Source organism: Cupressus sempervirens, chromosome 4 (genome assembly GCF_028749045.1).
Source record: "Cupressus sempervirens isolate cs-2001-9-10 chromosome 4, ASM2874904v1, whole genome shotgun sequence".
NCBI classification, from domain to species: domain Eukaryota; kingdom Viridiplantae; phylum Streptophyta; class Pinopsida; order Cupressales; family Cupressaceae; genus Cupressus; species Cupressus sempervirens.
In genome coordinates, this window is record NC_143121.1 from 548,464,975 (window position 1) to 548,478,434 (window position 13,460).

General features: G+C 33.3%; 1 pseudogene; it reads right to left on the bottom strand.

Moving 5' to 3' along the window:
- The window catches only part of LOC149562357 (sulfate transporter 3.1-like), a 183,534-nt pseudogene extending 170,516 nt beyond the window's left edge, over nucleotides 1-13,018 (bottom strand).
- Between the last annotated feature and the right edge of the window lie 442 nt (nucleotides 13,019-13,460).

The window sequence follows — 13,460 nt, forward strand, 5'->3', positions numbered from 1 at the left end:
GGGGGGTTTGATTATCATCCATTGGTAAGTTATATGTTATATTATATTTGCAATTAATATACATATGAACCATGGAAGGGGGGTTTTATTATCACATTGAAGGGGGGTTTGATTATCATCATTTTTATATAGGTTGATCTCCCAAGGTAGTACATGATATGGACCATCACATCTTGGAGGAACATAGAGGAACATGGATGTGTGAGAATTAAAGTTGAACATCATGATCCTATGGAAGACGAAGATCATGCACTAGAAAACACATTTGAAGATGATGATATAAATGCATTTATCCATGACACATTTGGTACTGGTGTTGGTGCTATTAATGTTGCTAATGAGAAGATGATGTTGATTATAAGGAGGATGACATTAGGGTCATCCATGATATACCTCTACTTGAGAAGGAAAATAAAATCCTTTACGAGGGATCCCAATCAACTCTTCTCTTTGTTGTATTGTTGTTGGTGAATTTGAAGGTAAGGAATTATTTATCCAACATAAGAATGTCATGTATGCTAAGGTTTTTCATATACATCATTATAGTCTATAAAAGGTGAAATATGTACCATTAAATTTTTTTATACTAATGACTTATATTTTTTGTTGTAGATTGATAGGTGAGTTTTTGTTACCACCATCAAAATTTATCCCTCGTTCATATGTAGAATCATGTGCCACTATGAAACGCATAGGAATCAAATATCAAGCAATAGATGATTATCCCAAAGGTCATGTTATTTATTAGAAAGAACATGAATATGCACCAGAATGCCCCAAATTCCATAAAAGCAGATATCAAGATGGTTATGTTAGAATATATAGTCCATTGATATAACTGGGGGGGGAGGGTGGGGCGAATCAATTATACAACTATTATCACTATCATTAAATTTAAACAATCTTAACCAAATGAGTAGAGTTAAATAAAACTAGAACAAGATACTCATACACAATTAACACCAGATATGTTAACTAGGGAAACACTTGATCAGAGGGAAAACCTTGGTGGGGATGGTACCCACAAGATGATGTACCAATATAAATATTCCTTGTTAGAGGATAGACCCTGTTAAGAGTCTATTAAAAAATTCAGCACATATGAGTCCCTATTAGGAGATTTTGAATCCCTATTAGGAGATTCCAACCCTATTAGGAGTTGTGGAAGACAACTAGACCCACTACCTAAACAACTTCAAGGTTAAGATCAAAGAACCCACTGTCCAAATGATCTCTATATTATTCCTTATAGAATAATAGAACTTAAAAATACTTCTTCCTCTATCTCTGTCCTATCAACCAGACTTCTTCTCCTTCAAATCTTGTATCTCATACTATGCATCTAATGATCCCTTGGATTTCTTATAAACATTCACCAAGTATTTTGCTCCTTCTCACACCACACATTCCACTTAATCCTCTAAATCAAGACTCCATCATAACCAAGGAAAACAATTTTCCTTTATATTGTATCTTCATAATAATTCCTTGAGTCGGCCTTCAGGCTTTCCCAATTAATTAATTCACAATTACAATATCATTGTCAGCTTACAATCTATGCAAAACTTTATAGTGTGAAACCACATCTTGCACAAATACTGGCATCATCACACAACTATGCTCTATCACTGTGTAACTATGCATCTCTTCATTAAATTTAAGATGAAAGATAGGGATAGATCATCAAAAATCTATTTTCCAATACTCTGTTTCTACACTGCTTCCAGTAAATCAAGTGTAACTTTCATACAACATTGAATAAGACTTAGTCCTCTTAACCACATCATCAAGATAACCTCAAGAACATGTCCTCCATTGTGCATAATCTAAAACTTCCTCAACTTCTACGCATTTTAAGATTACTGACTACTATTCTTCTAGTCTTAATAGAATTACTGCTATGTTGACAACAATGACAAATACAATCATGAATGAAACATATCAATACTCTCCAATTATTAGGATACTCCCCCAATGTAGTATCATCAACATTAATGCTAACAAATTAAGTGACAAAAAATGTGCTTGACAAGGTTCTTCATTACATCCCCATTATTCCACATCTTAAACAATTATTTTGGTGCAGTAGCTTCACATAATTTATGGATTACCATGCATGCCATAGAAGTCAATATGTCATTATTTGGATGCTTGTGGATGGTTCAAAATTTATGGACATAGAGGAAAAGTGGCCAAACTTTAAATAAGAACTTCGAAATCTCAAGATTTCTCTAGCAGTTGATGGTGTCAATATATTTGGAGAGATGAGATCTGTTTACTCGGTCTAGCCTATTTTTGTTATCAAAAATTACCTTTCTTCATGGATTTCAATAAAGATGGAGTGTATTATGTTGTTAATGATTGTTCTAGGTATTTTATTATTTTATAGCTATATATATGTAATTATAAGTCTTGGAGTGAAATGGCCACGATAATTATTTGATGTTGTTGTTCATTCAACTAGGTAAGTACCAAGTGAAATATATTAATGTATATATTATGCCTCCTATCATCGAGTTTCTAGTGTTATGGAATGGTTTCACTATGTATGATATCTTTAGACCAATCGGACAAAAAAAATTTCAATTCCATGTAATTCTTGTGTGGACAATTAATGATGCCCTAGGGTTGACACATTTCTTTGGTATGTTATGGTGAATTCTAGTTGTACACAATAATTCTAATTCTATAAATTAACACATTTAATCCAATTGTATCATTATCTTGTAAGTCTTCAAACAAAGGGAAAATTTGCATATCCAATGTGTGGTCCAAAGATGAAATCTCATCATTCCAAAAGTTTAAGAAAGTAGGTGTTTGATGAGTATAGACACTTCCTCCATAGAAATCACAGGTATCAAAGTGCCAAAAAACATATTTTCAATGGGAAAGAAGAGACTACATCAAAGGTATGAAGAATGACACCTCACTTATGGCAGTTGGAATATAATAGAATTTGAGGTAGTATAACTCCACCTAATGGTTTATTTTTGGAAATTATATATTTTGATTATGTTTTGTTGGCTAATTATGTAATTAATGGTCATGAAGAGTTGTCAAGGCATCACTGACCACCTCCCAAAGGGACTAAATGGTTATCTTAGAGAATTCAATAGGCTTCCCTACTACAAGAAACTAGAAATTGTGCATTTTTTTGATACTATGCATATTGGAAAGAATGTAATAAAGACACTATGGAAAATATTGGATAGAAGGCATGACAAAGACAAAATTACCAAAATTTATTAGGACATTCATGATTCTAATCATGCAATGAAAAATATAATTGAATCAAATTGCAATGGAGACCACATTAATGCAAGTTCCCTTCCTTGGTTATTAATGGAGCAACAAAGTAATGCCATAAAATAAGTCATACAGAAAATTTGATTTCCTACAGGATTTGCTACGAATATTAGAAAACTCATATCAAAGAAAAGTTAATTTGGGCAAGGGCTGAAAATACATGATTGACATACCTTCATCAAGGTAAGTCATGGTATTTTGTATTTACAATATATTTTTGAAAGTGCATTTAATATTCATTATATTACATTAGAAAATAATGAAATGATTAGTTGAGAATTGTTGTAGTAAGTGCTACCCCTATCACTCCTAGACAACTTCAATAATAATATCAAAAAAATGATATATAATCTTGGAAAATACATGAGGTAAGTACTGATATTTTTTCAATATATCAATCAAGTAATATATTGTAAAGTTTCATATTTATATATTTTTGTGTCTTGAATCTCTCATAGGTGGTTGTCATCTAAAGAAATCCATAAAGAAGATATAAAATATTAGAAGAAAAGAATTCCTCAACTAATGTGTGAAATGCAAAAGTATTTACCTTTAACTTTTTTCAATGCACAAGAACACTACCTCATACACCAAGTTGAGGAGATTTAATTGTGTGGACCTATACATAGTAGGTGAATGTGGATGATTGAGAGAGACTTGCAATTTTTGAAGGTTTTGGTTTGACAAAAAGAACATCCCAAGGGTTCTATGGTTGAAGGATATATGGTATACCAGATTATGGTGCAAGTTACTCAATATATCCCTAATCTTGCAACAAAGACCCATATAGATTGCATTTGGGATCTCAACTCCATTAAATTTTTTTAAGGGGAGTACTAGGTGGGAAATGGTAGATTGAGGAAAGTGAAAGTTAATAAATTAAAAGATGTTATTGGAGTTGATTAATTCCTATTCTTCAAAATTAATTTTTCGTAAGTCATCTGTTTACTTTTTTTTAGATGCTAAAGAGTGGGATGCAATACATTTTTGTATTGCAAACAATCACTATTGGATAATGGTATGGATTGAATGATGCCAACATGTTGGCCATAGATTAAAATGGAAATATGTGTCTTCATTGGTTATACAAGCTCATTGTAATGGAGATCTCAATGTTACACAAGATAAAATAGATTTAGAATATGGTTTACAAGATCTTTGAGTACTTACAAATTTTTTAATCAACCATATGTTTTTCAACTCATCATGAAATAATTTATATGTGTTTGACAATATTGTAGGAAAAAAAATCACAATTCTATGTAATGCAATGTTTATAAATTTAGCATCAAAAATTTGGATGACACAAAGAGAACTTGTGATTATGGGATAAGTGTAGTCTTCCAAGTGACTGATATTTCATCTAGAAATGACTTACATCCTTGAGAGTCTCAAAATTGATACTATGGAATTTTAGTGGATATACTTAACTGTGACTTTATTCCTTTCAAATTAGTTCTCTTCATCGTCAAATAGTATAGACTATGACTCAATCAAAATGATCCTAATAGAACTATTATTGAGCATGAGAATGGATTTCCAATGATTAATACAAGGTTTTTTGATCCAGTTGGGAATGGGCCCTATGTTTATTCAAGCCAATGTGAGAAGTTATTTTACTCAGAGATTCCACATAAACTAGTTCGGTCATTTGTTGGTAGACATGTTCTTAGAGGAAGTATAATAAAGTATAATGTGATGGAAGAAGAAGATTCTAAGGAAGAGGAAAAAGTGGAAGATGATGTAGACAATGATCATGATCGAGAGTTAGTTGATGATGTTTTTGATACAATTTTTTTGAAGATGAAGAAGATGAAGAAAAAGAGGATGATGATGTTGCTACTAATCATGATGATGATGATGATGACCATGATAGTGGTGGTGATGATGTCAATGACGATGATGATCCTAATGATGAGATGGATGAAGAAGAATATCAATGATGGGAGGATTGATTATCAATGACATGAATGAAATGTACAGTTATGTGATCAATACCTATGCTATTCAATATCGATTTCTTGATAGATCAATAATTAATTTGATTAACTTGTCATGCACTTTTTAATATTTATAATACATATTTGATGCTAATATTCAATATTATTTTGAGTATATGTATCATGAATTTTTTAGTTAGCTTAAGAAAATTGATTTACATATGTAGAAACCCAAAGCCCTTTCACAAGCATCCAACCACACACTCTCATGGATTGTCAGGTGTAAGTCAGTACACCCCATAGAGATTAATGTCTTTTACCAAATTTACAATATCTCTCCCATTTTCACCTCTCTCTCATATTTCATAGAGTGTAGGTACCAATGAATAGGTATTTATTAGATTTGTCTTCCTCGAGCAACGAAAATGTAGGAATGGAAGAAGAAAGTGAGATATTTAGTATGTCCAAATCAAGGAGATCGACTCAAAATTAAAAGATAAAAAATAAATTCAATAAACACATGAAATGTTTCCTTTCTCAAGGGGGGTCATCTTCTTATGATGATAAGATCAAAGGAGACTCTGATGTGCCCTTTAGGTACAAACATCAATAGAAATAATGGGTCCTCGATGAACTTCCTCCAATAAACATTGAATTTTTTGTTAGAGAGAGGATATATCACATATCACCCTCCTTCTTACATGATTTGAGCCTATTTTCCATTGATGGCATAAAGGTTCCTTACAAAAAAGTTTTTGCATTGATGGAGTATGTTGGACCTTGGTATGATTACAATAGTTGGATGCAAATTGTTAGATATAAAAAAAGTATGTGTAGGTGTTGGCTCCTAATTTAACAATGATTTGAACTACTAGGAAGCAGAGACAATACAAGATTGTATCTAAGGGTAGATATCTCCTATGATTGATGTGGAATTTTTCAATATCCTAGACCAACTATAAGGCTAAACTCCTTCTACTTTAGGCTCTACAAAATCTAGGTAGGTAGACCTTTAGATTTGTTCATATGGTACTAGTTCAAAACATACCTCTAAATTTATGCAAAGTAGTTAAACCCTTATTTCTCCTATACTGATGCAATAGAAAGTTACAAAACCTATGAAATCCACAAGATGAGTAAGGGTATCATTTTAGCTCCTAAATAGAAAAGGAAAATGGATGATTGCTATTTGATTTTGAATTAGCAAAACCTCACATATGCAACAACAAACTAAATTGATCATGTAATTGATCAGTTCCCTATCCATTGGGTATTCCACAAATCACAACATACATCTAGGATACCAATGATCTATCTCATACATTAAGATATTAGATCTATCCTATCACTTTGTGAATCGGACATCAATGTTTAATCTGAACTTCATACTTATCAAACATCCTGCTCATGAAATATGCAACCCTATCAAAATATACCAAGTATTTACTTGATTGTTTGAACCAAAAGAAAAACACATCAAGATATACAACTCAAAATGAGATGCAATCGGACCTATGTTCTTTGTCCACATATCACAAAAGATTCCAAACAATAGAGGTAAGAGATAAGACACAAAATGAAACTAAATATTTTTTTCTCTTTGTATTCATTCCTTTGGAAGAAGTATATTCCATATGCATGAAAGACTCATAAAATACACAATAGATCAAAAATATAGTCTATACTTCATTGTTGTTGTTCATACAAGAGAGAAATGTTGGAGAAAGATGGTGGAATCACAACTAGAGCTCTTCTCAATAGTTTGGAACCAACAACATCCAACCCTAGTGGTATCACTACTATGGAAACTTGTCCAGAAGTCTACAACTCATCTTTCAACAATGAGAGAAGAAAGACAGATATAGAAGAAGGGAGGAATCTTGGAACTGATATGATGATGCTATTTGTCCACATGAAAATATTTCATTTGTTGAATCCAAGATGCTCTCTTCTCTCTATAACTGAAAACTAGATCAAATCTCATAATTTTGCATAATCAACTCCAAAAATATCTCCCTGAATGATGAGAAAAGCCCCTTCCTGATAAAATATCTGTTTTGATGTCAAAAACCCTACTAGAAGATCCTATTATAATTCTTTATAATAACTAAGAGGGGGGGGGGGGGTGTGGTGAATTAGTAATCTAAGGTCCAGATGTAGTATTATAACTTTTCACAGCTTAGTGAACCCATAAAACATTTTCATCATACATGCACCCATAAGATTATGCAATCATTTAAAAATTGTAGGTTATTGTCAAATCAATTTGTACAAATGTAAAAATTAAACATAAATGATTCAATAATACACTTGACACAATGATTTATGTGGAAACCCAATTTGGGAAAAACCACTAGTAACATGCTGCTTTTTATCACTCTTTTGAACTGATGCTCTATGAAAGACTAGACCTGTTAAAGGTTGCAATACACATTGTTAAATGTGACCCTATTAAAGGATTTCAATCACCCTATTAGGAGTGAGCCTTGTTAGAGGACTTTAGACCATACAATTGGAATTTCACCCAATTAAAGGATTTATAAATGTCTATTAGGTCAACCTTAATCCAAAGGATTTAACCTAGACTGGCACAATTATTAGAGAGTAACAATAAGGATTGATCTAATACTAACTTACAACTCCATTTGTAGATTACAAATCTTTGTTTTATTCCTCCATTCTACTTGGCATTCACACACTTCAGATATGATATCTTGTTCACCCTTCAAGTATTCATACCCTTAAGCCTTCTTGCTTAACTTTTGAATGCAGGCTCTTCTCTTAGGCCACTGAATGAAGTAATACCCTAGACTCCTTATCTTCCTTAGGTTCTCACACATGACAACCTTTTCTTCTAACCAACCATCTCTATAAATAGAGAACTAAGATATTTTGTAATTCATCCTCTCTCATCCAATTTAGGGTGATAATAGATTAGGTAGGATTCAATGAATCTACCCCTTATTTCATTTCATTCCCTTCTAGAAAATTTTCCTTCAATCCTCTTTGAGTTCACCTAAAAATGGTTTATCATATATTCTGTGTCACTAGCTCATCAATCTTATCTTCCACATGGTTTACATAATCCAAGATATCAACTTTGACAACTCAGATACATCGAATTCATGATCTTTCTAATAATGTTGACACTCAACATTTACTAGCTTCTAATGCTTGGCACATACTGTGTTTTTCGACATCCACTATAAAATCACTCAGCACAAACTAAAGTTTATCAGTTCTCAACATCAACTAAACTTTACTCGACATCAACTATTTCACTCAGCTTACACTAAAATAGACTTTTGCTTGGCTCCAACTAATTTTATGCTCAGCCTACACTAAATTTTCTCAGTACCTACTGTGTAAATTATCAAGCTTGGCAGACTAACTTCATTTGACTTGTTCTTCTGAACATGCTTAGTGTAACCAACCTTTGTAACCTTAAGTAGATTATCAATGCACTATAATATCACTTTCTTAGTTGATTCTTGTATACCTTTTCCATATCACAACTCAACCTTTCCTCTATGTACTATTGTTACCTCATTTAATCAAATCCTCTTCATCAATCAACTAAACAATAGTACTTTAAATTATATAAGCAGTTGTCTTACCAATAGATAGCAAGTTTGACATTAGTGACAAAACAATGATTGAAACATATTTATCATAATTGTATCAATTTATTTTCAATAGTTCCAACAAACTATTTTGGAGGTAAATTAACAACAAAAACATGATTCTCTCCAAGTTTGGCGAATACCCACTTCACCATTCGATCACAAACTGAATTTGAACTACCCATACCAAAATGCAGTTGAAAATGAAGCACCTCAGATAAATCTACAAATAGATTCTTCCTAGTTATACCTACACATGTTCTAACTAAAAAAATAGTTTCCTAATTCTCTCCCCTTTCCAATGATATATAATACTTTTATATTTGGGGAAAAAAATGGCCTTTGGAGTCCATTTGAATATTCAAGTTCAAAATGATGAAAATGCCCTTACATTGCAGGAATTTACCCCTTTTATAAAGTTCAAACTTTACAAAATAAATCCAGATTTATTTAAAATGCATGTACATTCAAAATTAAAGAAATTAATAGAAAATTATTATTTTGGAATTCTAAAATTTTCCACTAATTTGAATTTGGGTCAAACCTAGGTTTGATTGGCTTGCCACATGGCATCTTCTAATTTGCTTCCCTGATCCCTATTACTATTGAGATAATGGGTGTTGTATACATTACATAATATTCTTATATTGTATTATTTTATTTTATTATGTAATGTTGTACCTAGTTGGATGCGCAACATGTAAAGATTTCCATGGGATATACTTGATGAGTTGTATTGTAACATTGTGATAATATTTAATGTAATTATTCAATAATGGGGAAAAGAAACAAATTTACAATATTAAATATGGAATCAATGAGTTAGGTAGCACATGGTTCTAGTACATGGTTTATGTAATACCACTTGGTGGTTTTGTGGGACTTGCTACTATATAAGCATCCACAAGGGTAGTTGTAGAGACAAAGACAAAAGGGCAAAAGGCAAGAGTCGAGTGGGACAAGGCTTGACAGATTATCCAAGGGAGCATTTGTGAAGGTTGGAAGCATGGCATGGGATGTGTCAATTCATGCTTGTTCACATGGATTGCTTTGTTGTGGCTATGGCTTTGAAGGCTTCCATGGTTGTATTGCAATGTTGTTTTTCTTGAATAATACATGGTGATGGATGCTTTTGGAGGTTGGGTTTTTCCCTCAATGAGGGTTTCGCAAGGTATATCTTGTGTCACATATTTTTGTGGGTTTGTTGTCTATTCTCTTGCATGTGGATTTTAAGTACATATTTATTTAAGATCTATTATGGGTTATGTGGAAAAGATTATATTCTTTCTTGCAAGTTTCCTTACAATCACTTGCTCTTTCTTTGTCATCTTGCAGAGTCCCACTACCATGTGGCACCACCTCACTTTATCTGATTTCTGACATCTAGTCTTGGAAAGTAAGTGACCTCATGCCATCTATCATCATTTTCCAACTTAGTCGCCTCAAAGTGCATACCACATGTTAACATCTCATTTATTTTATGTATGACACATATCTTTATTCCAGAGATTTTCCATGTAATTTTTTTATCCCTTTAAGATTTAGACCAAAATGGATTTGACTATGGATAGGTGTCATTATTTTAGAGACTTTCTCTAAAACTTGTTGTCCTTGAACATTTAGGCCTGAAATAGGATTAGGGTCATTCGATCTTTGTTGATCGAGTGGTGAGTAACACTGTAAAGGTTGCCAATGTTGCAATAGATGTTTCATCAAGCATAACACATGTCCTCTTTCCATGAAATTTTGAGAAAGAATGACTACTCTAGCCAAAATCAGTCTAAAATTTATTTGGAGTTGTTGATCTAGTAAAGATCGAATGGTGATCGACTTGATGCCTTGTCTCACAGTTTTCTTAAACTGCCCTAATGTTAGGCTCAACTACTAGGTGTAGCTTCATGACTTTATCTTTGGCTACACAGTTAACTCCTCTAAACTCATGCTACCTTGGGGTGCTTGCCAAGTGTCACTTTTTGATTTGGTCGTTGGGATCAACACACCATCTCGACCTGCATCATCAACCACCAAGGTTAAAATTTACTTGTTCTGCTAAGATGGTCAAATGGGTCCCATGCTAATACGGCTTCCATTATCTGTAAATTTTCACTTAATACACTTGGATATGAAGGTCTCATATATAAAAACATGCAAAAAAGCTCAAGCACCATGCATGTGGGATAACTTGCTTGGAGCCATCCTTATTTTATATGCAAGTGACACTTGTGCAATTGGTATTTGCACATTCCATGATGATGACTTCCAATTTACTTCACTTTTTTGGTAAATATGATTCATATTTATTCATCTTCAATTGGATAGCAACCAATTTTTCATTGTAGAACTTTTCCTCATGGTTTCCTGTCACCATTTGACACTTAGAAAAAAATGCAAATTTCTCAAAAGCTCAAAATGGTTCAAAATGGAAATTGGTCATCATAAGATGGATGCATGTAATGAATAAAAGGTTTTAAACAAATGAAGCATGTCATAGGCCTCAAAATGATAGTCAGGTACATATGCATGAAAATTTTTTATAGGGGCTTGATTAGACTTGGTTTTTAGAATGGTACTCAAAATCATTTCTTCAAATTTGAGTCCCAACAATGGATCTATCTAGGGATGCATGTCTCTTGTGGGCATGGCAAGGATTCAAATCTTTGAAAGAAGCAAACCACTTCAAAAATTTCTCTCAAACAACTTGATTGAAAGCAAGAAAACTACTCTTAAACTATATAGGCAATGGCCCTGGGCCACCAAACTTCAACAAAACTTCTTATCTTTATTATAGACCTAATTTTCATTTCCACTTCATGAGGTAAGTTGAGAATATCACTTCCATTAATTTCACCAGTCAGATTAGCATCTTCAATTAATTCACTTGGAAAAACAACCTCTACATTTTCACTTTCATAATGCATGCAAAAGCTAGAGCGAATAAATAATACAATTATATGTTGTGTGTCACTCTAGGTTATTTCATGCATCTCATGTATTTTTTTCAAATAAATGAATACAGACACATCTTATAGAAATATTTCATTCTAAATTTTGTCTCCTATATATGGAATTTGTAATTTTCTATGATATATGTACAAAGAACATATACTTTAGGTGAAACTTCAAATGGACATCAGAGCTGATTTTTTACTTAGAAATATAAGTATTATATATTGTTGGAAAGGGGAGAGAACAAGGAAACCATTTTTATAGTAAAAACATGTGTAGATATAACTAGAAAGAGGATATTTGCATATTTGTTTAGGGTGCTTAATTTTCAAATACATTCTGGTATGGGCAGTTTAGATTCAGTTTGTGTTTGAATGGTGAAGTGAGTATTCGCCAAACTTGGAGAGAATCTTGTGGTTATTGTTATTTTGCCTCCAAATTAGCTTAGTGGAACTTACAATAGAGTTTTTGACACCAGATCAGATATTTTTATCAAAAATGGGGTTTTCTCATCATTTAGAGAGATATATTCAGAGTTTTTGATAAGATAAATAGGATTTGAAGGGGCCCTAAAACCCTTTACAATCCAAGAATTTTCAATGAAGCTCAACTAAACAAAACTACAAATGTAAGGAAGAACAGGTCACCAAATAGAACATAGTGACCAGAGTGGCATCTCAGAAAACATAGTACTAATTCGCCACACAAACAGGTTTTGAAGGGAGCCTAAAACCCAATAAGAGACAACAAAGTTGAAACAAGTCACCAAACAAAAGGTGACCAAAGTGGCAATGTATTGAACAAGACAAAAACAACCACAAAAATAGGTTTTACTAGGCTCCTGAAACCCCATAAAGAAACATGCTACCAAAAACAAAAGGCCAAAAGAGTCAAGGGATAGCTGGCCAAAAGGTAGGAGAGTCAGACTTTCCCTTTTGGACCCTTCTTGTGAGACCTCAGTGCCATATCCAAAGAGGGAGTGGATGATTTTACCTTTTTTCCTTTTACTGTAGTCCATCCATCCTCCACCAAACTTGCAACCTTCTGCCGAAGTAAATCTGCACCATCACAACCAAAACTTGAAATTCCAGAAGCTAGGGAAGAGGATGTGATAGCAGAGACCAGAGATGGAACAATGGCACCCCGCAAAGGAACCAAAGAAGGATCTTCCTTAGAAAGAGAAGGAGCCAAAAGTGGATCCATCTACAAGAGGTCAGGAGAAGGCACCAAATCTGATTGGCCCCCCACAAAACTAGAAAGAATAGGGGCAAGGGCAAGACAGGGAAAAGTGTCCTGGCCCACAACAAGACCAGGAGGAATGTCCAGTACTACAACATGAGAAGGAACATGAAACTCCTCAAACAACAGCATCGAAAGAACATCAACTAAAGAAACATTGGCAGATATAGTTGCAAAATCCAAAGGTGCATCACTGGACTTAGCCAAAAAATAGTGTTTAGAAGAGGCCCCTGATCACTAGGAAGGTGGTCACCTAGTTTTAGTCTTCATAGCAGAACAATGAGCAGCAATCTGACGAGTCTTATGACATTTTCTACAGTGAAAAGGGATACCTTCATAATCCAATGATTGGGTATAAGAGGCCCTCAAAGAATCCAAATAGACCATATCAGGAAGGCCCTGAGAA